We start from the raw sequence: 27626 nt of genomic DNA, 5'->3' as shown, positions 1-27626 counted from the left end.
ATTGACTTTCCCCGCAAATGTGCGGCAATCCTGATTCAAAGTATCGCCACTTTGCGTGAGATTGACCCAGGTGGTACAACAGCGGTGCTTTTCGACCGTTATCGCCCACAATCGGCGCGTGCACCAGTATGTTTGACACATATTCCATTCCGGATGACGACAGTCAAGGACTATTACCTCAATCAAAGTTACGTCCTAACAGTGGCCACCGACAAGGCACGCACATCGAAGCGCCTTTACTAGGCGCTTCGAGGCCAGCCCACACCACATAAATTGGAGGACAGACGACCGTCGGTCATCTGGCACCAAGCTTGGGCTAATATCAACCACCCAGCCCTTCCCACAGAAGTTTCAGCGCTATGGTATCGCGTTGTAAGCAATTTAATACCCACTAATCACCGCCTGGCGGCCATCCGCCTATGGCCCTCGGCTGCTTGCGGCCGATGTGGTGACGTAGACACCAGAGAGCATCGTCTCTTATGCCCTCACGTCACAGAAGTGTGGGACCTTGCACGTGTGCTATTAGCGCTGATCGGTGGGACTACACTGGACTATGTGTCAATCGACTGGTTCCTTACCCCTGATATTCAGACCAACCAACGAACACGACGTAACGCAATGGTGTGTCTCTTGGGCCACACCATTTTCACGATCTATGACCTTTGCCTCACCGATGCTGTCTCTTTCATGGACTACCTTTGGAGCCAGCATCGCCTGGCGGAATCTGACCGGAAATATACCATTACTTTTGCAAGATTTCTTAAAGTTGCAATGGTTCATGGTTATCAAAAGGTGTTCCGGGCTGACTAAGGCACCTCGTATAAGAATTGCCTGAGTGTACCCCTGGATCTTTGTCACTCAGACTTTCAAACTACCCTTGACTTACCCATACCCCAGATTTGGTATTGGCCTTCAGGGCATCACTAGAGTAGACTGTTCTATGATACTGATAATATGGAAATTGGTAAGACGGAAATTGTGTGAACCTTGTATGAAAAATTATTGGAAAATTGGAAAACACATAATCTATCTTAGAGGATTATTACTTCGTTAATTCTATGGGCGATGGGATTATCTCGCCAGTTTTGTTTGAGTGTGCTGCCGTCGCTGTTTTTTTTTATTTTGCCTTCATTTCTGTCTTTATTTATTTCTTTCTATTTAGTTTTTAACATCATCACTTGCTTCACACCTGGAGAGGGAGGTGTGTTTCTGAGTAGTGTGTCGTCGCCCCCAAGGCATAGCAGAGTATGCCTCCGCTTTTATTTTCGGTTTATGGCAATAAGTCTTGCTACTAACAACACCCTGCTTTACGTGCTGCGTCGACACTAGAGGATGGCGGCATTTTTGGAGAGGAAAAGGTAGGTCTATAGGGGAGGTAGGAGGGAAAAAAGTGTAGTATTTGTCTTATCAGCTTAATATCTGATACGTCCTGCATCACACGACCAGAATATTACACTCATTTTTGGCTTATGACGGAGTGCTAGGGGCTTGCTCCACCTCTGTCGCAGGTTGGCCCGGCATTGAAGTACCGCCGGGATCGACCCACCTAAAATTAATTAAAACACAGCCTGAAATGGGTTAACTTTCTGCAGTGATCAGATATTCCGCTGGTAGCAAAACTTGTCGTAGTTGTTGATGTGCCCAGTAGTTAGTTGCTTACACACCACGATTTCTTTTCATTAATTTAAGATTATCTTAAGAATTTTTTTTTTTTTTTTGCGTTTAGACGGACGGCACTTGCAGCCGCATTACGCTAGGCTGGTAATTTATGGGGGCACAGGACAGTGCCTTCGGATGCATCGTTAGCGTCTCTTATGGTCCGGGCACAGATAATTTTAATTACATTTTTTGGAGTTATATCCTTAGCTCCTCGCGAACGTCGTCGTCGTCGCCGCCGCACGCACGCTGAATACGTGTGTACACACGCACACACACATATGCAGTAGGCGGTGGACGATGTAAGCACTCGGCTAGGTGTAGCTCGCGCCAGTATAGCTCGCACCGGCCTGACGCTGCTGTGGGGCGGCCTCACGGCTTCTCCACTGCCCTGGCAGCTAGCGGCGTTCAAATGGGAGTCGCAGTTTACTCCTCGACATGGAGGGTAGTACTGGGATGTTGACGAGTGATCTCGTATTTGGTCGTTCCTTCCGGCACTTGCCTTTGCGATGTTTTCGACGGTCGCCTGTTGCCATATCGGCCCGCACCACCGTGTGTCACTCTCACATGTGGAGCGCACACGCTGCAAGCATTTAGGCCCTGACACTGCGGTTTTTCATCTCTGGCGGTACTCCGCAAGGATACCGCCCTTCGATTGCGCCATTCCAGCACTAATCGAAGTGCTAGGATTTTCCGGCCTGTTAGGAGACCGCTTCTGCAAAACGTGCGAGGAGATGTTTGCTGGTTGCGAGCTACCCGCCGATTTTCTAGCTGTACGTATTGTCCTTAGTCCAAAGGTCACAGGTCACTGTCGGGCTAAGGACGTGTTCTTAACACTGATTATAAGTTGGTGGCACGAAGTGTGGCTTCACATCTTAAACAGGTAATGAATAAGGTACACTGGCGTTTCGAATCGAACCACCTTCACCGCTGCTTCTATATACCGTGATGCTGTCTTACTCACCCACCGCCGACGCTCGAACCCCGGCTTCAATTGATCTCTAGATTTCGCCGGTGCCTTCTCCCATCCTTACCTGCTGGCCGTTATGTCGCGGAAGGGTTTCGGGGAGCACTTCATAAGAGTCATCCGGCACTTCTTGGATGGAGCAAATTCCAGAATCATTGTGAACGGCTGCAGATCACGACCAATTCCCATCAGACGATCAGTTCGACAAGGCTGTCCCTTGTCAGTGTATTTTATCGCTTTGGCGCTGGACCCCATGCTGCGTGACATCGGACGGATGGTCGATGGTGTTCCTTTCCCAGGCGTCACCTTCCGCAGTGCGGCATACGCGGATGGTGTAGGTGTGTTTGTAGCAAACGCCAATGACATCGATTCGGTTCGCCGAGTCCTCCACGTTTATGAACGAGCATCCGGTGCCATGTTAAAATCCAACAAAATGGTGCTAATGCCACTAGGGCCACGATCATTGACCATCGAACGCCCATGCAACCGGATTGTAGGGGAACAACGTATCTTGGGTCTTGAGGTGACTGACTGTCCGCAGCGCATGTTAACACTCACGTGCAGGCGGATTCTCACGCGCATCAGAGGATTTTGCATGAGTCACACTGATCGACGACTCGACCTCCATCAACGAATCCAACTGATTAGTACATACATCCTATCACGGGCATAGTATGTAGCACAACTCCATACGCTACCGAAACAAACCAGCAGAGCCATCTCACAAACAGTATATTGCCTATTGTGGCGGCATGCACTATTCAAAGTTGATGCGCAGAATTGTACACTGCCAAAGGTCGATAGTGGCCTTGGACTCATTGACTTTCCCCGCAAATGTGCGGCAATCCTGATTCAAAGTATCGCCACTTTGCGTGAGATTGACCCAGGTGGTACAACAGCGGTGCTTTTCGACCGTTATCGCCCACAATCGGCGCGTGCACCAGTATGTTTGACACATATTCCATTCCGGATGACGACAGTCAAGGACTATTACCTCAATCAAAGTTACGTCCTAACAGTGGCCACCGACAAGGCACGCACATCGAAGCGCCTTTACTAGGCGCTTCGAGGCCAGCCCACACCACATAAATTGGAGGACAGACGACCGTCGGTCATCTGGCACCAAGCTTGGGCTAATATCAACCACCCAGCCCTTCCCACAGAAGTTTCAGCGCTATGGTATCGCGTTGTAAGCAATTTAATACCCACTAATCACCGCCTGGCGGCCATCCGCCTATGGCCCTCGGCTGCTTGCGGCCGATGTGGTGACGTAGACACCAGAGAGCATCGTCTCTTATGCCCTCACGTCACAGAAGTGTGGGACCTTGCACGTGTGCTATTAGCGCTGATCGGTGGGACTACACTGGACTATGTGTCAATCGACTGGTTCCTTACCCCTGATATTCAGACCAACCAACGAACACGACGTAACGCAATGGTGTGGCTCTTGGGCCACACCATTTTCACGATCTATGACCTTTGCCTCACCGATGCTGTCTCTTTCATGGACTACCTTTGGAGCCAGCATCGCCTGGCGGAATCTGACCGGAAATATACCATTACTTTTGCAAGATTTCTTAAAGTTGCAATGGTTCATGGTTATCAAAAGGTGTTCCGGGCTGACTAAGGCACCTCGTATAAGAATTGCCTGAGTGTACCCCTGGATCTTTGTCACTCAGACTTTCAAACTACCCTTGACTTACCCATACCCCAGATTTGGTATTGGCCTTCAGGGCATCACTAGAGTAGACTGTTCTATGATACTGATAATATGGAAATTGGTAACACGGAAATTGTGTGAACCTTGTATGAAAAATTATTGGAAAATTGGAAAACACATAATCTATCTTAGAGGATTATTACTTCGTTAATTCTATGGGCGATGGGATTATCTCGCCAGTTTCGTTTGAGTGTGCTGCCGTCGCTGTTTTTTTTTATTTTGCCTTCATTTCTGTCTTTATTTATTTCTTTCTATTTAGTTTTTAACATCATCACTTGCTTCACACCTGGAGAGGGAGGTGTGTTTCTGAGTAGTGTGTCGTCGCCCCCAAGGCATAGCAGAGTATGCCTCCGCTTTTATTTTCGGTTTATGGCAATAAGTCTTGCTACTAACAACACCCTGCTTTACGTGCTGCGTCGACACTAGAGGATGGCGGCATTTTTGGAGAGGAAAAGGTAGGTCTATAGGGGAGGTAGGAGGGAAAAAAGTGTAGTATTTGTCTTATCAGCTTAATATCTGATACGTCCTGCATCACACGACCAGAATATTACACTCATTTTTGGCTTATGACGGAGTGCTAGGGGCTTGCTCCACCTCTGTCGCGGGTTGGCCCGGCATTGAAGTACCGCCGGGATCGGCCCACCTAAAATTAATTAAAACACAGCCTGAAATGGGTTAACTTTCTGCAGTGATCAGATATTCCGCTGGTAGCAAAACTTGTCGTAGTTGTTGATGTGCCCAGTAGTTAGTTGCTTACACACCACGATTTCTTTTCATTAATTTAAGATTATCTTAAGAATTTTTTTTTTTTTTTGCGTTTAGCCGGACGGCACTTGCAGCCGCATTACGCTAGGCTGGTAATTTATGGGGGCACAGGACAGTGCCTTCGGATGCCTCGTTAGCGTCTCTTATGGTCCGGGCACAGATAATTTTAATTACATTTTTTGGAGTTATATCCTTAGCTCCTCGCGAACGTCGTCGTCGTCGCCGCCGCACGCACGCTGAATACGTGTGTACACACGCACACACACATATGCAGTAGGCGGTGGACGATGTAAGCACTCGGCTAGGTGTAGCTCGCGCCAGTATAGCTCGCACCGGCCTGACGCTGCTGTGGGGCGGCCTCACGGCTTCTCCACTGCCCTGGCAGCTAGCGGCGTTCAAATGGGAGTCGCAGTTTACTCCTCGACATGGAGGGTAGTACTGGGATGTTGACGAGTGATCTCGTATTTGGTCGTTCCTTCCGGCACTTGCCTTTGCGATGTTTTCGACGGTCGCCTGTTGCCATATCGGCCCGCACCACCGTGTGTCACTCTCACATGTGGAGCGCACACGCTGCAAGCATTTAGGCCCTGACACTGCGGTTTTTCATCTCTGGCGGTACTCCGCAAGGATACCGCCCTTCGATTGCGCCATTCCAGCACTAATCGAAGTGCTAGGATTTTCCGGCCTGTTAGGAGACCGCTTCTGCAAAACGTGCGAGGAGATGTTTGCTGGTTGCGAGCTACCCGCCGATTTTCTAGCTGTACGTATTGTCCTTAATCCAAAGGTCACAGGTCACTGTCGGGCTAAGGACGTGTTCTTAACACTGATTATAAGTTGGTGGCACGAAGTGTGGCTTCACATCTTAAACAGGTAATGAATAAGGTACACTGGCGTTTCGAATCGAACCACCTTCACCGCTGCTTCTATATACCGTGATGCTGTCTTACTCACCCACCGCCGACGCTCGAACCCCGGCTTCAATTGATCTCTAGATTTCGCCGGTGCCTTCTCCCATCCTTACCTGCTGGCCGTTATGTCGCGGAAGGGTTTCGGGGAGCACTTCATAAGAGTCATCCGGCACTTCTTGGATGGAGCAAATTCCAGAATCATTGTGAACGGCTGCAGATCACGACCAATTCCCATCAGACGATCAGTTCGACAAGGCTGTCCCTTGTCAGTGTATTTTATCGCTTTGGCGCTGGACCCCATGCTGCGTGACATCGGACGGATGGTCGATGGTGTTCCTTTCCCAGGCGTCACCTTCCGCAGTGCGGCATACGCGGATGGTGTAGGTGTGTTTGTAGCAAACGCCAATGACATCGATTCGGTTCGCCGAGTCCTCCACGTTTATGAACGAGCATCCGGTGCCATGTTAAAATCCAACAAAATGGTGCTAATGCCACTAGGGCCACGATCATTGACCATCGAACGCCCATGCAACCGGATTGTAGGGGAACAACGTATCTTGGGTCTTGAGGTGACTGACTGTCCGCAGCGCATGTTAACACTCACGTGCAGGCGGATTCTCACGCGCATCAGAGGATTTTGCATGAGTCACACTGATCGACGACTCGACCTCCATCAACGAATCCAACTGATTAGTACATACATCCTATCACGGGCATAGTATGTAGCACAACTCCATACGCTACCGAAACAAACCAGCAGAGCCATCTCACAAACAGTATATTGCCTATTGTGGCGGCATGCACTATTCAAAGTTGATGCGCAGAATTGTACACTGCCAAAGGTCGATAGTGGCCTTGGACTCATTGACTTTCCCCGCAAATGTGCGGCAATCCTGATTCAAAGTATCGCCACTTTGCGTGAGATTGACCCAGGTGGTACAACAGCGGTGCTTTTCGACCGTTATCGCCCACAATCGGCGCGTGCACCAGTATGTTTGACACATATTCCATTCCGGATGACGACAGTCAAGGACTATTACCTCAATCAAAGTTACGTCCTAACAGTGGCCACCGACAAGGCACGCACATCGAAGCGCCTTTACTAGGCGCTTCGAGGCCAGCCCACACCACATAAATTGGAGGACAGACGACCGTCGGTCATCTGGCACCAAGCTTGGGCTAATATCAACCACCCAGCCCTTCCCACAGAAGTTTCAGCGCTATGGTATCGCGTTGTAAGCAATTTAATACCCACTAATCACCGCCTGGCGGCCATCCGCCTATGGCCCTCGGCTGCTTGCGGCCGATGTGGTGACGTAGACACCAGAGAGCATCGTCTCTTATGCCCTCACGTCACAGAAGTGTGGGACCTTGCACGTGTGCTATTAGCGCTGATCGGTGGGACTACACTGGACTATGTGTCAATCGACTGGTTCCTTACCCCTGATATTCAGACCAACCAACGAACACGACGTAACGCAATGGTGTGGCTCTTGGGCCACACCATTTTCACGATCTATGACCTTTGCCTCACCGATGCTGTCTCTTTCATGGACTACCTTTGGAGCCAGCATCGCCTGGCGGAATCTGACCGGAAATATACCATTACTTTTGCAAGATTTCTTAAAGTTGCAATGGTTCATGGTTATCAAAAGGTGTTCCGGGCTGACTAAGGCACCTCGTATAAGAATTGCCTGAGTGTACCCCTGGATCTTTGTCACTCAGACTTTCAAACTACCCTTGACTTACCCATACCCCAGATTTGGTATTGGCCTTCAGGGCATCACTAGAGTAGACTGTTCTATGATACTGATAATATGGAAATTGGTAACACGGAAATTGTGTGAACCTTGTATGAAAAATTATTGGAAAATTGGAAAACACATAATCTATCTTAGAGGATTATTACTTCGTTAATTCTATGGGCGATGGGATTATCTCGCCAGTTTCGTTTGAGTGTGCTGCCGTCGCTGTTTTTTTTTATTTTGCCTTCATTTCTGTCTTTATTTATTTCTTTCTATTTAGTTTTTAACATCATCACTTGCTTCACACCTGGAGAGGGAGGTGTGTTTCTGAGTAGTGTGTCGTCGCCCCCAAGGCATAGCAGAGTATGCCTCCGCTTTTATTTTCGGTTTATGGCAATAAGTCTTGCTACTAACAACACCCTGCTTTACGTGCTGCGTCGACACTAGAGGATGGCGGCATTTTTGGAGAGGAAAAGGTAGGTCTATAGGGGAGGTAGGAGGGAAAAAAGTGTAGTATTTGTCTTATCAGCTTAATATCTGATACGTCCTGCATCACACGACCAGAATATTACACTCATTTTTGGCTTATGACGGAGTGCTAGGGGCTTGCTCCACCTCTGTCGCGGGTTGGCCCGGCATTGAAGTACCGCCGGGATCGGCCCACCTAAAATTAATTAAAACACAGCCTGAAATGGGTTAACTTTCTGCAGTGATCAGATATTCCGCTGGTAGCAAAACTTGTCGTAGTTGTTGATGTGCCCAGTAGTTAGTTGCTTACACACCACGATTTCTTTTCATTAATTTAAGATTATCTTAAGAATTTTTTTTTTTTTTTTGCGTTTAGCCGGACGGCACTTGCAGCCGCATTACGCTAGGCTGGTAATTTATGGGGGCACAGGACAGTGCCTTCGGATGCCTCGTTAGCGTCTCTTATGGTCCGGGCACAGATAATTTTAATTACATTTTTTGGAGTTATATCCTTAGCTCCTCGCGAACGTCGTCGTCGTCGCCGCCGCACGCACGCTGAATACGTGTGTACACACGCACACACACATATGCAGTAGGCGGTGGACGATGTAAGCACTCGGCTAGGTGTAGCTCGCGCCAGTATAGCTCGCACCGGCCTGACGCTGCTGTGGGGCGGCCTCACGGCTTCTCCACTGCCCTGGCAGCTAGCGGCGTTCAAATGGGAGTCGCAGTTTACTCCTCGACATGGAGGGTAGTACTGGGATGTTGACGAGTGATCTCGTATTTGGTCGTTCCTTCCGGCACTTGCCTTTGCGATGTTTTCGACGGTCGCCTGTTGCCATATCGGCCCGCACCACCGTGTGTCACTCTCACATGTGGAGCGCACACGCTGCAAGCATTTAGGCCCTGACACTGCGGTTTTTCATCTCTGGCGGTACTCCGCAAGGATACCGCCCTTCGATTGCGCCATTCCAGCACTAATCGAAGTGCTAGGATTTTCCGGCCTGTTAGGAGACCGCTTCTGCAAAACGTGCGAGGAGATGTTTGCTGGTTGCGAGCTACCCGCCGATTTTCTAGCTGTACGTATTGTCCTTAATCCAAAGGTCACAGGTCACTGTCGGGCTAAGGACGTGTTCTTAACACTGATTATAAGTTGGTGGCACGAAGTGTGGCTTCACATCTTAAACAGGTAATGAATAAGGTACACTGGCGTTTCGAATCGAACCACCTTCACCGCTGCTTCTATATACCGTGATGCTGTCTTACTCACCCACCGCCGACGCTCGAACCCCGGCTTCAATTGATCTCTAGATTTCGCCGGTGCCTTCTCCCATCCTTACCTGCTGGCCGTTATGTCGCGGAAGGGTTTCGGGGAGCACTTCATAAGAGTCATCCGGCACTTCTTGGATGGAGCAAATTCCAGAATCATTGTGAACGGCTGCAGATCACGACCAATTCCCATCAGACGATCAGTTCGACAAGGCTGTCCCTTGTCAGTGTATTTTATCGCTTTGGCGCTGGACCCCATGCTGCGTGACATCGGACGGATGGTCGATGGTGTTCCTTTCCCAGGCGTCACCTTCCGCAGTGCGGCATACGCGGATGGTGTAGGTGTGTTTGTAGCAAACGCCAATGACATCGATTCGGTTCGCCGAGTCCTCCACGTTTATGAACGAGCATCCGGTGCCATGTTAAAATCCAACAAAATGGTGCTAATGCCACTAGGGCCACGATCATTGACCATCGAACGCCCATGCAACCGGATTGTAGGGGAACAACGTATCTTGGGTCTTGAGGTGACTGACTGTCCGCAGCGCATGTTAACACTCACGTGCAGGCGGATTCTCACGCGCATCAGAGGATTTTGCATGAGTCACACTGATCGACGACTCGACCTCCATCAACGAATCCAACTGATTAGTACATACATCCTATCACGGGCATAGTATGTAGCACAACTCCATACGCTACCGAAACAAACCAGCAGAGCCATCTCACAAACAGTATATTGCCTATTGTGGCGGCATGCACTATTCAAAGTTGATGCGCAGAATTGTACACTGCCAAAGGTCGATAGTGGCCTTGGACTCATTGACTTTCCCCGCAAATGTGCGGCAATCCTGATTCAAAGTATCGCCACTTTGCGTGAGATTGACCCAGGTGGTACAACAGCGGTGCTTTTCGACCGTTATCGCCCACAATCGGCGCGTGCACCAGTATGTTTGACACATATTCCATTCCGGATGACGACAGTCAAGGACTATTACCTCAATCAAAGTTACGTCCTAACAGTGGCCACCGACAAGGCACGCACATCGAAGCGCCTTTACTAGGCGCTTCGAGGCCAGCCCACACCACATAAATTGGAGGACAGACGACCGTCGGTCATCTGGCACCAAGCTTGGGCTAATATCAACCACCCAGCCCTTCCCACAGAAGTTTCAGCGCTATGGTATCGCGTTGTAAGCAATTTAATACCCACTAATCACCGCCTGGCGGCCATCCGCCTATGGCCCTCGGCTGCTTGCGGCCGATGTGGTGACGTAGACACCAGAGAGCATCGTCTCTTATGCCCTCACGTCACAGAAGTGTGGGACCTTGCACGTGTGCTATTAGCGCTGATCGGTGGGACTACACTGGACTATGTGTCAATCGACTGGTTCCTTACCCCTGATATTCAGACCAACCAACGAACACGACGTAACGCAATGGTGTGGCTCTTGGGCCACACCATTTTCACGATCTATGACCTTTGCCTCACCGATGCTGTCTCTTTCATGGACTACCTTTGGAGCCAGCATCGCCTGGCGGAATCTGACCGGAAATATACCATTACTTTTGCAAGATTTCTTAAAGTTGCAATGGTTCATGGTTATCAAAAGGTGTTCCGGGCTGACTAAGGCACCTCGTATAAGAATTGCCTGAGTGTACCCCTGGATCTTTGTCACTCAGACTTTCAAACTACCCTTGACTTACCCATACCCCAGATTTGGTATTGGCCTTCAGGGCATCACTAGAGTAGACTGTTCTATGATACTGATAATATGGAAATTGGTAAGACGGAAATTGTGTGAACCTTGTATGAAAAATTATTGGAAAATTGGAAAACACATAATCTATCTTAGAGGATTATTACTTCGTTAATTCTATGGGCGATGGGATTATCTCGCCAGTTTCGGTTGAGTGTGCTGCCGTCGCTGTTTTTTTTTATTTTGCCTTCATTTCTGTCTTTATTTATTTCTTTCTATTTAGTTTTTAACATCATCACTTGCTTCACACCTGGAGAGGGAGGTGTGTTTCTGAGTAGTGTGTCGTCGCCCCCAAGGCATAGCAGAGTATGCCTCCGCTTTTATTTTCGGTTTATGGCAATAAGTCTTGCTACTAACAACACCCTGCTTTACGTGCTGCGTCGACACTAGAGGATGGCGGCATTTTTGGAGAGGAAAAGGTAGGTCTATAGGGGAGGTAGGAGGGAAAAAAGTGTAGTATTTGTCTTATCAGCTTAATATCTGATACGTCCTGCATCACACGACCAGAATATTACACTCATTTTTGGCTTATGACGGAGTGCTAGGGGCTTGCTCCACCTCTGTCGCAGGTTGGCCCGGCATTGAAGTACCGCCGGGATCGGCCCACCTAAAATTAATTAAAACACAGCCTGAAATGGGTTAACTTTCTGCAGTGATCAGATATTCCGCTGGTAGCAAAACTTGTCGTAGTTGTTGATGTGCCCAGTAGTTAGTTGCTTACACACCACGATTTCTTTTCATTAATTTAAGATTATCTTAAGAATTTTTTTTTTTTTTTTGCGTTTAGCCGGACGGCACTTGCAGCCGCATTACGCTAGGCTGGTAATTTATGGGGGCACAGGACAGTGCCTTCGGATGCCTCGTTAGCGTCTCTTATGGTCCGGGCACAGATAATTTTAATTACATTTTTTGGAGTTACATCCTTAGCTCCTCGCGAACGTCGTCGTCGTCGCCGCCGCACGCACGCTGAATACGTGTGTACACACGCACACACACATATGCAGTAGGCGGTGGACGATGTAAGCACTCGGCTAGGTGTAGCTCGCGCCAGTATAGCTCGCACCGTCCTGACGCTGCTGTGGGGCGGCCTCACGGCTTCTCCACTGCCCTGGCTGCTAGCGGCGTTCAAATGGGAGTCGCAGTTTACTCCTCGACATGGAGGGTAGTACTGGGATGTTGACGAGTGATCTCGTATTTGGTCGTTCCTTCCGGCACTTGCCTTTGCGATGTTTTCGACGGTCGCCTGTTGCCATATCGGCCCGCACCACCGTGTGTCACTCTCACATGTGGAGCGCACACGCTGCAAGCATTTAGGCCCTGACTCTGCGGTTGTTCATCCCTCCATTGACCGTCTCCTGAAGGAGGGTGCCCTCCTCTTCAATCAGCGGTACAAAGTCGACCCCTCCCGTTCCCCCCCTCAATCCCTGCGCTGCCAGAGATGCCTGCGCTACAATGCACACACAACAGCCGAGTGCCGCGAGGCCCCCACATGCCCGCATTGTCGCCAAGCGCACTTCCTCCGGCAGTGCCCCAACCTCCAATCCCCTCCCTCCTGTAATACCTGCAGCCTCCCCCACCCTACCTACTCCCAAAAGTGTAAAGCCCGGCCCCCTCCCACCACCCCTGAACTCACCGTCCCTGTCCGTCCCCTGGACGCCCCCACCCCTCCTGGCAATTCCCTTCGTCCCCCTCCCACTGCTGAGGACATCATCAGGTTCCTCACCATTGTCCTCCAAAACGTCCATCCCTTTCAGCGCCCCCACACCCTCCAACAGATCTCCCTCGCCGCCCGTTCCATATTCCACCTTAAAATGTACGCCACCTATTCCAATAACCAGGCCCATTTCACCTTCTCCCGCCTTGACACCCTCGTCTAAATCCTTAATATGGCACGACAGCATCGTATCCTTTTCAACAATATCCGCTCCCTTCCCGCCAACAAGAACCTTTTCCTGCACACCCTTGCTACCCACCGTGTGGATGCCTTCCTCCTCAATGAAACCTTCCTCCAACCCCACCACTCCATCCACACCTCCCCCTATCTCCTCCACCGCTCCGATAATCCCCTCCCAGTTGCGCGTGGCGGAGTTGCCATTGGCCACCACCGCCAGATCCCCGTTCGGCTCCAACCTCTCCTTCCCGACCCCACCGAACACCTGATCCTTAGTCTCTTCTTCCCTGGCCTTACCATTACCTGCGCCACCATCTATGTCCGCCCTAACGCCCCTCTTCCCTTCGACTTCCTCTCCCACATTGACCGTACCTTCTCCTCCTACGTGATCGCCGCCGACCTCAACATCCATAGTCGTTCCGCCGCCCAGTTACGGCGGTGGCATCGGTTCCTCTCCTCCCTTCAAGGCGACCTCATTCCCATCCCCCAGCACACCCGTCCCGAATCCAACTCCACTCCTGATGTTATCCTCTCCTCCCCCAACCTCCTTGGCCGCATAACGGTGGATGTCCTGGAACCTATTGGTAGCGACCATCTCCCTGTCCTCCTCACCGTATCGGACGGTCGTCGCCCTCGCCCCGACCCTCGTACTGATCCTCCCCCTAAGTATGTCCACGATTATTCCCGAGCCGACTGGAATGCCTACCGGGATACCCTCTCCACCCAGGTCGATAGCCACCCTCTCACCTACCACCACCCTGGCGATGTCACCCATGCCGCCTCCTTTCTCCAGCAGACCTTGTCTGAGGCCGTGGAGGCCCACGTTCCTACTGTCGCCATCCACCCCCACCGTCCTACCTTACCCCCGCAGGCCGTTCTCCTCCTCCGTGAATCCCGTCGTCTCTACCGTGCCTTCCTCCGCACGCGTGACCCGGACACACTACGACGCCACCGGCAACTCCAGCGACACGTTCGTAATTTGCTCGCGGCTAAGAAACGCCGGGACTGGCGACAGACATGCACCCGTTTAAATGAAACCCTACCAATCAACTCGTCCAAGTTCTGGTCGGCCTTCCGTCGCCTTACCGGAACTAAACCCTCCCCCTACTATCCTCTTCTCCACGATGATCACCCCTTCCCTGACGCCCTTAGTAAGGCCAATCACTTTGCCTCCTACCTCTCCGATGTTTTCTCCATCCCCGATGATCCTCAGTTCGATTACTCCCTCTTCCCGGATATCCGCGATCGAACTGACACCTCTGTCCCTCCCCTCGCTCCTGGTTTCCAGTACTTGGACAACATTACACACACGGAACTCAATACCCCTATCACTACACAGGATCTCATTGATACACTCCGCACAAAACGCAACACCGCTCCTGGTCACGATCGTGCCACCTACCGTCACCTTCGTGAAGCTCCTGTCTCTTTCCTCTCCACCCTGGCCAGGCTCTACAATGTAGTCCTGTCCACCGGTTACTACCCCGACCTGTGGAAAACCTCCCGCATCCTCATGTTCCTTAAACCTAGCAAACCGCCGTCCGCCGTCTCCTCTTACCGTCCTATCAGCCTTACCTCGGTCTTCAGCAAGGTCCTGGAATCTATCCTCACCCGCCGCATCCACCAGCATCTCCGCCAGCACCGCCTCCTTCCCGTCACCCAGTGTGGCTTTCGGCCATCCTTCTCTTCCGACGATCTTCTCCTTCACCTCACTCATCTCCTCTCCGAACAGCTTAATTCCCGTCGCTCCGCCATCTTCCTCTCCCTTGACCTCGAACGCGCTTATGACCGCGTCTGGCATTCCGGTCTCCTCTTCAAGCTCCAAACCTTTGCCCTTCCCATTAACTACGTCCGTCTGATCGGTTCCTTTCTCTCCCGCCGTCCTTCCTATGTCACCATCCATAACACAGATTCCTACACTTTTTTTCCCTCCGCCGGTGTGCCCCAAGGCTCCGTCCTCTCCCCCCTTCTGTACCTTTTGTACACGGCGGACATGCCGCCGCCGTCACCCCCCGTCCACCTTCTCCAGTTTGCCGATGACACTGCCTTCCTTGCTCTTGCCCCCACCCTACAACGCTCCCAACGCCTTCTCCAATCCCATCTTGCCCGCTTCACTGCTTGGTGCAACCAGTGGTTGCTTAAGGTCAATCCCTCCAAAACCCAGGCGATCATTGTCGGCAAAACCACCCCTTCCTTCCGCCTCCTTGATTTTTATCTCACGGTCTATGGCCGTCCTATCGCCCTCACTCCCACCCTTCAGTACCTTGGCGTCACCCTCGACCGTCGACTCTCCTGGACTCCCCATCTCCGGACAATCCAAGCCAAGGCACGTTCCCGACTCCGTCTCCTCAAGCTCCTTTCCGGCCGAACGTGGGGTCTGGACCCCTCCACCATCCTCCACACCTATAAGTCCCTCATCCGCCCTATCCTCTGTTACGCCCATCCAGCCTGGATCTCCGCCCCCCCTTCCTTTTATAAATCCCTCCAAATCCTTGAACGCCATGCTCTCCGCCTTGCCTATCGCATCCGTCTCCCCTCCCCCACGCGGATCCTGTATGATCTTATCCCCTTCCCTCACCTCCTCCTCTTCCTCGAAAGGATACGAATCCTCTACACCTCCCGTAAACTCGATCCTCCCCACCCGCTCGTCTCCCCGATCCTCTCCCACCCCCGCCCGCTGCCGCGCCTGTACTCTCATGTCCCACCCGGTCTCCATCTCTCCACCCTCCTTACCCTCTCCCAAGGTGGCTTCCGCCAGCTCCCCCTCCCTGATGATGCCCTCCTCCCCTCCATCTACCCCTCCTACCAACTTTGATCCTCCCGCCCTCCTCCCGTGCTTGCTCCTCCGGGCACCCTCCCTCCCTTCTCTTCCTTTTTCCTCCCTCCTCCCTTTCTCTCCCCTTCTCCCCCGGGCCTCCCCTCCCCTGTACCTCTCCCTCTTGCCCCCGTCTCCCCCGCCGTTGGCATCCTATTCTCCCCTCTCCCCCCACCTCCCCCCTGTTCCACTCTTGGCAGGTCCCCGGACTCGCACACGCTACGTGGACTTTCGCGCGCCGGAGATCGCCGCCATCAGTGTCTTGTGTGTGCCGTCGTGTTTCGTGTTCAGTGTTTCCCGTCACGCTCCGTTGTTCACCAGTGACATCGTCTTCTTCAGTGTCTGTGCGTCGTCTCCACAGTTTGAAGTGTGGTTTATCGTCAAGTGTGAACGGCTCCGTGTTTGTCTCTTTGTGTCTCCTATTTTATCGCCCACCATTTTGTGACTTTTCTGTTTTTCTCCTGTTTCTTGTGCTTCTGTCGCATTTGGCTGAAGAGCAGCGTAGTGTGCTGCTGCCAGCCTGCTTATTGTATAGGCATTAAAATGACAATAAAGTAAAAAAAAAAAAAAAAAGGTTTTTCATCTCTGGCGGTACTCCGCAAGGATACCGCCCTTCGATTGCGCCATTCCAGCACTAATCGAAGTGCTAGGATTTTCCGGCCTGTTAGGAGACCGCTTCTGCAAAACGTGCGAGGAGATGTTTGCTGGTTGCGAGCTACCCGCCGATTTTCTAGCTGTACGTATTGTCCTTAATCCAAAGGTCACAGGTCACTGTCGGGCTAAGAACGTGTTCTTAACACTGATTATAAGTTGGTGGCACGAAGTGTGGCTTCACATCTTAAACAGGTAATGAATAAGGTACACTGGCGTTTCGAATCGAACCACCTTCACCGCTGCTTCTATATACCGTGATGCTGTCTTACTCACCCACCGCCGACGCTCGAACCCCGGCTTCAATTGATCTCTAGATTTCGCCGGTGCCTTCTCCCATCCTTACCTGCTGGCCGTTATGTCGCGGAAGGGTTTCGGGGAGCACTTCATAAGAGTCATCCGGCACTTCTTGGATGGAGCAAATTCCAGAATCATTGTGAACGGCTGCAGATCACGACCAATTCCCATCAGACGATCAGTTCGACAAGGCTGTCCCTTGTCAGTGTATTTTATCGCTTTGGCGCTGGACCCCATGCTGCGTGACATCGGACGGATGGTCGATGGTGTTCCTTTCCCAGGCGTCACCTTCCGCAGTGCGGCATACGCGGATGGTGTAGGTGTGTTTGTAGCAAACGCCAATGACATCGATTCGGTTCGCCGAGTCCTCCACGTTTATGAACGAGCATCCGGTGCCATGTTAAAATCCAACAAAATGGTGCTAATGCCACTAGGGCCACGATCATTGACCATCGAACGCCCATGCAACCGGATTGTAGGGGAACAACGTATCTTGGGTCTTGAGGTGACTGACTGTCCGCAGCGCATGTTAACACTCACGTGCAGGCGGATTCTCACGCGCATCAGAGGATTTTGCATGAGTCACACTGATCGACGACTCGACCTCCATCAACGAATCCAACTGATTAGTACATACATCCTATCATGGGCATAGTATGTAGCACAACTCCATACGCTACCGAAACAAACCAGCAGAGCCATCTCACAAACAGTATATTGCCTATTGTGGCGGCATGCACTATTCAAAGTTGATGCGCAGAATTGTACACTGCCAAAGGTCGATAGTGGCCTTGGACTCATTGACTTTCCCCGCAAATGTGCGGCAATCCTGATTCAAAGTATCGCCACTTTGCGTGAGATCGACCCACGTGGTACAACAGCGGTGTTTTCGACCGTTATCGCCCACAATCGGCGCGTGCACCAGTATGTTTGACACATATTCCATTCCGGATGACGACAGTCAAGGACTATTACCTCAATCAAAGTTACGTCCTAACAGTGGCCACCGACAAGGCACGCACATCGAAGCGCCTTTACTAGGCGCTTCGAGGCCAGCCCACACCACATAAATTGGAGGACAGACGACCGTCGGTCATCTGGCACCAAGCTTGGCCTAATATCAACCACCCAGCCCTTCCCACAGAAGTTTCAGCGCTATGGTATCGCGTTGTAAACAATTTAATACCCACTAATCACCGCCTGGCGGCCATCCGCCTATGGCCCTCGGCTGCTTGCGGCCGATGTGGTGACGTAGACACCAGAGAGCATCGTCTCTTATGCCCTCACGTCACAGAAGTGTGGGACCTTGCACGTGTGCTATTAGCGCTGATCGGTGGGACTACACTGGACTATGTGTCAATCGACTGGTTCCTTACCCCTGATATTCAGACCAACCAACGAACACGACGTAACGCAATGGTGTGGCTCTTGGGCCACACCATTTTCACGATCTATGACCTTTGCCTCACCGATGCTGTCTCTTTCATGGACTACCTTTGGAGCCAGCATCGCCTGGCGGAATCTGACCGGAAATATACCATTACTTTTGCAAGATTTCTTAAAGTTGCAATGGTTCATGGTTATCAAAAGGTGTTCCGGGCTGACTAAGGCACCTCGTATAAGAATTGCCTGAGTGTACCCCTGGATCTTTGTCACTCAGACTTTCAAACTACCCTTGACTTACCCATACCCCAGATTTGGTATTGGCCTTCAGGGCATCACTAGAGTAGACTGTTCTATGATACTGATAATATGGAAATTGGTAACACGGAAATTGTGTGAACCTTGTATGAAAAATTATTGGAAAATTGGAAAACACATAATCTATCTTAGAGGATTATTACTTCGTTAATTCTATGGGCGATGGGATTATCTCGCCAGTTTCGTTTGAGTGTGCTGCCGTCGCTGTTTTTTTTTATTTTGCCTTCATTTCTGTCTTTATTTATTTCTTTCTATTTAGTTTTTAACATCATCACTTGCTTCACACCTGGAGAGGGAGGTGTGTTTCTGAGTAGTGTGTCGTCGCCCCCAAGGCATAGCAGAGTATGCCTCCGCTTTTATTTTCGGTTTATGGCAATAAGTCTTGCTACTAACAACACCCTGCTTTACGTGCTGCGTCGACACTAGAGGATGGCGGCATTTTTGGAGAGGAAAAGGTAGGTCTATAGGGGAGGTAGGAGGGAAAAAAGTGTAGTATTTGTCTTATCAGCTTAATATCTGATACGTCCTGCATCACACGACCAGAATATTACACTCATTTTTGGCTTATGACGGAGTGCTAGGGGCTTGCTCCACCTCTGTCGCGGGTTGGCCCGGCATTGAAGTACCGCCGGGATCGGCCCACCTAAAATTAATTAAAACACAGCCTGAAATGGGTTAACTTTCTGCAGTGATCAGATATTCCGCTGGTAGCAAAACTTGTCGTAGTTGTTGATGTGCCCAGTAGTTAGTTGCTTACACACCACGATTTCTTTTCATTAATTTAAGATTATCTTAAGAATTTTTTTTTTTTTTTTGCGTTTAGCCGGACGGCACTTGCAGCCGCATTACGCTAGGCTGGTAATTTATGGGGGCACAGGACAGTGCCTTCGGATGCCTCGTTAGCGTCTCTTATGGTCCGGGCACAGATAATTTTAATTACATTTTTTGGAGTTATATCCTTAGCTCCTCGCGAACGTCGTCGTCGCCGCCGCACGCACGCAGAATACGTGTGTACACACGTACGCAGTAGGCAGTGGACGATGTAAGCACTCGGCTAGGTGTAGCTCGCGCCAGTATAGCTCGCACCGGCCTGACGCTGCTGTGGGGCGGCCTCACGGCTTCTCCACTGCCCTGGCAGCTAGCGGCGTTCAAATGGGAGTCGCAGTTTACTCCTCGACATGGAGGGTAGTACTGGGATGTTGACGAGTGATCTCGTATTTGGTCGTTCCTTCCGGCACTTGCCTTTGCGATGTTTTCGACGGTCGCCTGTTGCCATATCGGCCCGCACCACCGTGTGTCACTCTCACATGTGGAGCGCACACGCTGTAAGCATTTAGGCCCTGACACTGCGGTTTTTCATCTCTGGCGGTACTCCGCAAGGATACCGCCCTTCGATTGCGCCATTCCAGCACTAATCGAAGTGCTAGGATTTTCCGGCCTGTTAGGAGACCGCTTCTGCAAAACGTGCGAGGAGATGTTTGCTGGTTGCGAGCTACCCGCCGATTTTCTAGCTGTACGTATTGTCCTTAATCCAAAGGTCACAGGTCACTGTCGGGCTAAGGACGTGTTCTTAACACTGATTATAAGTTGGTGGCACGAAGTGTGGCTTCACATCTTAAACAGGTAATGAATAAGGTACACTGGCGTTTCGAATCGAACCACCTTCACCGCTGCTTCTATATACCGTGATGCTGTCTTACTCACCCACCGCCGACGCTCGAACCCCGGCTTCAATTGATCTCTAGATTTCGCCGGTGCCTTCTCCCATCCTTACCTGCTGGCCGTTATGTCGCGGAAGGGTTTCGGGGAGCACTTCATAAGAGTCATCCGGCACTTCTTGGATGGAGCAAATTCCAGAATCATTGTGAACGGCTGCAGATCACGACCAATTCCCATCAGACGATCAGTTCGACAAGGCTGTCCCTTGTCAGTGTATTTTATCGCTTTGGCGCTGGACCCCATGCTGCGTGACATCGGACGGATGGTCGATGGTGTTCCTTTCCCAGGCGTCACCTTCCGCAGTGCGGCATACGCGGATGGTGTAGGTGTGTTTGTAGCAAACGCCAATGACATCGATTCGGTTCGCCGAGTCCTCCACGTTTATGAACGAGCATCCGGTGCCATGTTAAAATCCAACAAAATGGTGCTAATGCCACTAGGGCCACGATCATTGACCATCGAACGCCCATGCAACCGGATTGTAGGGGAACAACGTATCTTGGGTCTTGAGGTGACTGACTGTCCGCAGCGCATGTTAACACTCACGTGCAGGCGGATTCTCACGCGCATCAGAGGATTTTGCATGAGTCACACTGATCGACGACTCGACCTCCATCAACGAATCCAACTGATTAGTACATACATCCTATCATGGGCATAGTATGTAGCACAACTCCATACGCTACCGAAACAAACCAGCAGAGCCATCTCACAAACAGTATATTGCCTATTGTGGCGGCATGCACTATTCAAAGTTGATGCGCAGAATTGTACACTGCCAAAGGTCGATAGTGGCCTTGGACTCATTGACTTTCCCCGCAAATGTGCGGCAATCCTGATTCAAAGTATCGCCACTTTGCGTGAGATCGACCCACGTGGTACAACAGCGGTGTTTTCGACCGTTATCGCCCACAATCGGCGCGTGCACCAGTATGTTTGACACATATTCCATTCCGGATGACGACAGTCAAGGACTATTACCTCAATCAAAGTTACGTCCTAACAGTGGCCACCGACAAGGCACGCACATCGAAGCGCCTTTACTAGGCGCTTCGAGGCCAGCCCACACCACATAAATTGGAGGACAGACGACCGTCGGTCATCTGGCACCAAGCTTGGGCTAATATCAACCACCCAGCCCTTCCCACAGAAGTTTCAGCGCTATGGTATCGCGTTGTAAACAATTTAATACCCACTAATCACCGCCTGGCGGCCATCCGCCTATGGCCCTCGGCTGCTTGCGGCCGATGTGGTGACGTAGACACCAGAGAGCATCGTCTCTTATGCCCTCACGTCACAGAAGTGTGGGACCTTGCACGTGTGCTATTAGCGCTGATCGGTGGGACTACACTGGACTATGTGTCAATCGACTGGTTCCTTACCCCTGATATTCAGACCAACCAACGAACACGACGTAACGCAATGGTGTGGCTCTTGGGCCACACCATTTTCACGATCTATGACCTTTGCCTCACCGATGCTGTCTCTTTCATGGACTACCTTTGGAGCCAGCATCGCCTGGCGGAATCTGACCGGAAATATACCATTACTTTTGCAAGATTTCTTAAAGTTGCAATGGTTCATGGTTATCAAAAGGTGTTCCGGGCTGACTAAGGCACCTCGTATAAGAATTGCCTGAGTGTACCCCTGGATCTTTGTCACTCAGACTTTCAAACTACCCTTGACTTACCCATACCCCAGATTTGGTATTGGCCTTCAGGGCATCACTAGAGTAGACTGTTCTATGATACTGATAATATGGAAATTGGTAACACGGAAATTGTGTGAACCTTGTATGAAAAATTATTGGAAAATTGGAAAACACATAATCTATCTTAGAGGATTATTACTTCGTTAATTCTATGGGCGATGGGATTATCTCGCCAGTTTCGTTTGAGTGTGCTGCCGTCGCTGTTTTTTTTTATTTTGCCTTCATTTCTGTCGTTATTTATTTCTTTCTATTTAGTTTTTAACATCATCACTTGCTTCACACCTGGAGAGGGAGGTGTGTTTCTGAGTAGTGTGTCGTCGCCCCCAAGGCATAGCAGAGTATGCCTCCGCTTTTATTTTCGGTTTATGGCAATAAGTCTTGCTACTAACAACACCCTGCTTTACGTGCTGCGTCGACACTAGAGGATGGCGGCATTTTTGGAGAGGAAAAGGTAGGTCTATAGGGGAGGTAGGAGGGAAAAAAGTGTAGTATTTGTCTTATCAGCTTAATATCTGATACGTCCTGCATCACACGACCAGAATATTACACTCATTTTTGGCTTATGACGGAGTGCTAGGGGCTTGCTCCACCTCTGTCGCGGGTTGGCCCGGCATTGAAGTACCGCCGGGATCGGCCCACCTAAAATTAATTAAAACACAGCCTGAAATGGGTTAACTTTCTGCAGTGATCAGATATTCCGCTGGTAGCAAAACTTGTCGTAGTTGTTGATGTGCCCAGTAGTTAGTTGCTTACACACCACGATTTCTTTTCATTAATTTAAGATTATCTTAAGAATTTTTTTTTTTTTTTTTGCGTTTAGCCGGACGGCACTTGCAGCCGCATTACGCTAGGCTGGTAATTTATGGGGGCACAGGACAGTGCCTTCGGATGCCTCGTTAGCGTCTCTTATGGTCCGGGCACAGATAATTTTAATTACATTTTTTGGAGTTATATCCTTAGCTCCTCGCGAACGTCGTCGTCGTCGCCGCCGCACGCACGCTGAATACGTGTGTACACACGCACACACACATATGCAGTAGGCGGTGGACGATGTAAGCACTCGGCTAGGTGTAGCTCGCGCCAGTATAGCTCGCACCGGCCTGACGCTGCTGTGGGGCGGCCTCACGGCTTCTCCACTGCCCTGGCAGCTAGCGGCGTTCAAATGGGAGTCGCAGTTTACTCCTCGACATGGAGGGTAGTACTGGGATGTTGACGAGTGATCTCGTATTTGGTCGTTCCTTCCGGCACTTGCCTTTGCGATGTTTTCGACGGTCGCCTGTTGCCATATCGGCCCGCACCACCGTGTGTCACTCTCACATGTGGAGCGCACACGCTGTAAGCATTTAGGCCCTGACACTGCGGTTTTTCATCTCTGGCGGTACTCCGCAAGGATACCGCCCTTCGATTGCGCCATTCCAGCACTAATCGAAGTGCTAGGATTTTCCGGCCTGTTAGGAGACCGCTTCTGCAAAACGTGCGAGGAGATGTTTGCTGGTTGCGAGCTACCCGCCGATTTTCTAGCTGTACGTATTGTCCTTAATCCAAAGGTCACAGGTCACTGTCGGGCTAAGGACGTGTTCTTAACACTGATTATAAGTTGGTGGCACGAAGTGTGGCTTCACATCTTAAACAGGTAATGAATAAGGTACACTGGCGTTTCGAATCGAACCACCTTCACCGCTGCTTCTATATACCGTGATGCTGTCTTACTCACCCACCGCCGACGCTCGAACCCCGGCTTCAATTGATCTCTAGATTTCGCCGGTGCCTTCTCCCATCCTTACCTGCTGGCCGTTATGTCGCGGAAGGGTTTCGGGGAGCACTTCATAAGAGTCATCCGGCACTTCTTGGATGGAGCAAATTCCAGAATCATTGTGAACGGCTGCAGATCACGACCAATTCCCATCAGACGATCAGTTCGACAAGGCTGTCCCTTGTCAGTGTATTTTATCGCTTTGGCGCTGGACCCCATGCTGCGTGACATCGGACGGATGGTCGATGGTGTTCCTTTCCCAGGCGTCACCTTCCGCAGTGCGGCATACGCGGATGGTGTAGGTGTGTTTGTAGCAAACGCCAATGACATCGATTCGGTTCGCCGAGTCCTCCACGTTTATGAACGAGCATCCGGTGCCATGTTAAAATCCAACAAAATGGTGCTAATGCCACTAGGGCCACGATCATTGACCATCGAACGCCCATGCAACCGGATTGTAGGGGAACAACGTATCTTGGGTCTTGAGGTGACTGACTGTCCGCAGCGCATGTTAACACTCACGTGCAGGCGGATTCTCACGCGCATCAGAGGATTTTGCATGAGTCACACTGATCGACGACTCGACCTCCATCAACGAATCCAACTGATTAGTACATACATCCTATCATGGGCATAGTATGTAGCACAACTCCATACGCTACCGAAACAAACCAGCAGAGCCATCTCACAAACAGTATATTGCCTATTGTGGCGGCATGCACTATTCAAAGTTGATGCGCAGAATTGTACACTGCCAAAGGTCGATAGTGGCCTTGGACTCATTGACTTTCCCCGCAAATGTGCGGCAATCCTGATTCAAAGTATCGCCACTTTGCGTGAGATCGACCCACGTGGTACAACAGCGGTGTTTTCGACCGTTATCGCCCACAATCGGCGCGTGCACCAGTATGTTTGACACATATTCCATTCCGGATGACGACAGTCAAGGACTATTACCTCAATCAAAGTTACGTCCTAACAGTGGCCACCGACAAGGCACGCACATCGAAGCGCCTTTACTAGGCGCTTCGAGGCCAGCCCACACCACATAAATTGGAGGACAGACGACCGTCGGTCATCTGGCACCAAGCTTGGGCTAATATCAACCACCCAGCCCTTCCCACAGAAGTTTCAGCGCTATGGTATCGCGTTGTAAACAATTTAATACCCACTAATCACCGCCTGGCGGCCATCCGCCTATGGCCCTCGGCTGCTTGCGGCCGATGTGGTGACGTAGACACCAGAGAGCATCGTCTCTTATGCCCTCACGTCACAGAAGTGTGGGACCTTGCACGTGTGCTATTAGCGCTGATCGGTGGGACTACACTGGACTATGTGTCAATCGACTGGTTCCTTACCCCTGATATTCAGACCAACCAACGAACACGACGTAACGCAATGGTGTGGCTCTTGGGCCACACCATTTTCACGATCTATGACCTTTGCCTCACCGATGCTGTCTCTTTCATGGACTACCTTTGGAGCCAGCATCGCCTGGCGGAATCTGACCGGAAATATACCATTACTTTTGCAAGATTTCTTAAAGTTGCAATGGTTCATGGTTATCAAAAGGTGTTCCGGGCTGACTAAGGCACCTCGTATAAGAATTGCCTGAGTGTACCCCTGGATCTTTGTCACTCAGACTTTCAAACTACCCTTGACTTACCCATACCCCAGATTTGGTATTGGCCTTCAGGGCATCACTAGAGTAGACTGTTCTATGATACTGATAATATGGAAATTGGTAACACGGAAATTGTGTGAACCTTGTATGAAAAATTATTGGAAAATTGGAAAACACATAATCTATCTTAGAGGATTATTACTTCGTTAATTCTATGGGCGATGGGATTATCTCGCCAGTTTCGTTTGAGTGTGCTGCCGTCGCTGTTTTTTTTTATTTTGCCTTCATTTCTGTCGTTATTTATTTCTTTCTATTTAGTTTTTAACATCATCACTTGCTTCACACCTGGAGAGGGAGGTGTGTTTCTGAGTAGTGTGTCGTCGCCCCCAAGGCATAGCAGAGTATGCCTCCGCTTTTATTTTCGGTTTATGGCAATAAGTCTTGCTACTAACAACACCCTGCTTTACGTGCTGCGTCGACACTAGAGGATGGCGGCATTTTTGGAGAGGAAAAGGTAGGTCTATAGGGGAGGTAGGAGGGAAAAAAGTGTAGTATTTGTCTTATCAGCTTAATATCTGATACGTCCTGCATCACACGACCAGAATATTACACTCATTTTTGGCTTATGACGGAGTGCTAGGGGCTTGCTCCACCTCTGTCGCGGGTTGGCCCGGCATTGAAGTACCGCCGGGATCGGCCCACCTAAAATTAATTAAAACACAGCCTGAAATGGGTTAACTTTCTGCAGTGATCAGATATTCCGCTGGTAGCAAAACTTGTCGTAGTTGTTGATGTGCCCAGTAGTTAGTTGCTTACACACCACGATTTCTTTTCATTAATTTAAGATTATCTTAAGAATTTTTTTTTTTTTTTTTGCGTTTAGCCGGACGGCACTTGCAGCCGCATTACGCTAGGCTGGTAATTTATGGGGGCACAGGACAGTGCCTTCGGATGCCTCGTTAGCGTCTCTTATGGTCCGGGCACAGATAATTTTAATTACATTTTTTGGAGTTATATCCTTAGCTCCTCGCGAACGTCGTCGTCGTCGCCGCCGCACGCACGCTGAATACGTGTGTACACACGCACACACACATATGCAGTAGGCGGTGGACGATGTAAGCACTCGGCTAGGTGTAGCTCGCGCCAGTATAGCTCGCACCGGCCTGACGCTGCTGTGGGGCGGCCTCACGGCTTCTCCACTGCCCTGGCAGCTAGCGGCGTTCAAATGGGAGTCGCAGTTTACTCCTCGATATGGAGGGTAGTACTGGGATGTTGACGAGTGATCTCGTATTTGGTCGTTCCTTCCGGCACTTGCCTTTGCGATGTTTTCGACGGTCGCCTGTTGCCATATCGGCCCGCACCACCGTGTGTCACTCTCACATGTGGAGCGCACACGCTGCAAGCATTTAGGCCCTGACACTGCGGTTTTTCATCTCTGGCGGTACTCCGCAAGGATACCGCCCTTCGATTGCGCCATTCCAGCACTAATCGAAGTGCTAGGATTTTCCGGCCTGTTAGGAGACCGCTTCTGCAAAACGTGCGAGGAGATGTTTGCTGGTTGCGAGCTACCCGCCGATTTTCTAGCTGTACGTATTGTCCTTAATCCAAAGGTCACAGGTCACTGTCGGGCTAAGGACGTGTTCTTAACACTGATTATAAGTTGGTGGCACGAAGTGTGGCTTCACATCTTAAACAGGTAATGAATAAGGTACACTGGCGTTTCGAATCGAACCACCTTCACCGCTGCTTCTATATACCGTGATGCTGTCTTACTCACCCACCGCCGACGCTCGAACCCCGGCTTCAATTGATCTCTAGATTTCGCCGGTGCCTTCTCCCATCCTTACCTGCTGGCCGTTATGTCGCGGAAGGGTTTCGGGGAGCACTTCATAAGAGTCATCCGGCACTTCTTGGATGGAGCAAATTCCAGAATCATTGTGAACGGCTGCAGATCACGACCAATTCCCATCAGACGATCAGTTCGACAAGGCTGTCCCTTGTCAGTGTATTTTATCGCTTTGGCGCTGGACCCCATGCTGCGTGACATCGGACGGATGGTCGATGGTGTTCCTTTCCCAGGCGTCACCTTCCGCAGTGCGGCATACGCGGATGGTGTAGGTGTGTTTGTAGCAAACGCCAATGACATCGATTCGGTTCGCCGAGTCCTCCACGTTTATGAACGAGCATCCGGTGCCATGTTAAAATC

The 27626-nt window shown here is 50.5% G+C and overlaps 7 pseudogenes; all 7 read left to right on the top strand.

Moving 5' to 3' along the window:
- Positions 1-1340: 1340 nt before the first annotated feature.
- Positions 1341-1551, top strand: LOC124769574 (annotated as a pseudogene).
- Positions 1552-4780: 3229 nt separating this feature from the next.
- Positions 4781-4991, top strand: LOC124769667 (annotated as a pseudogene).
- Positions 4992-8219: 3228 nt separating this feature from the next.
- Positions 8220-8430, top strand: LOC124769666 (annotated as a pseudogene).
- A 3229-nt stretch (positions 8431-11659) lies between these two features.
- Positions 11660-11870, top strand: LOC124769567 (annotated as a pseudogene).
- Positions 11871-19050: 7180 nt separating this feature from the next.
- Positions 19051-19261, top strand: LOC124769663 (annotated as a pseudogene).
- Positions 19262-22476: 3215 nt separating this feature from the next.
- LOC124769662 lies at positions 22477-22687 on the top strand (annotated as a pseudogene).
- Positions 22688-25916: 3229 nt separating this feature from the next.
- LOC124769661 lies at positions 25917-26127 on the top strand (annotated as a pseudogene).
- Positions 26128-27626: the final 1499 nt, after the last annotated feature.

This window comes from Schistocerca piceifrons, unplaced genomic scaffold (genome assembly GCF_021461385.2).
Source record: "Schistocerca piceifrons isolate TAMUIC-IGC-003096 unplaced genomic scaffold, iqSchPice1.1 HiC_scaffold_701, whole genome shotgun sequence".
NCBI classification, from domain to species: Eukaryota; Metazoa; Arthropoda; class Insecta; order Orthoptera; family Acrididae; genus Schistocerca; species Schistocerca piceifrons.
Note: the sequence above shows the minus strand (reverse complement) of the source record. Positions and strands in the feature narration are given on the sequence as shown.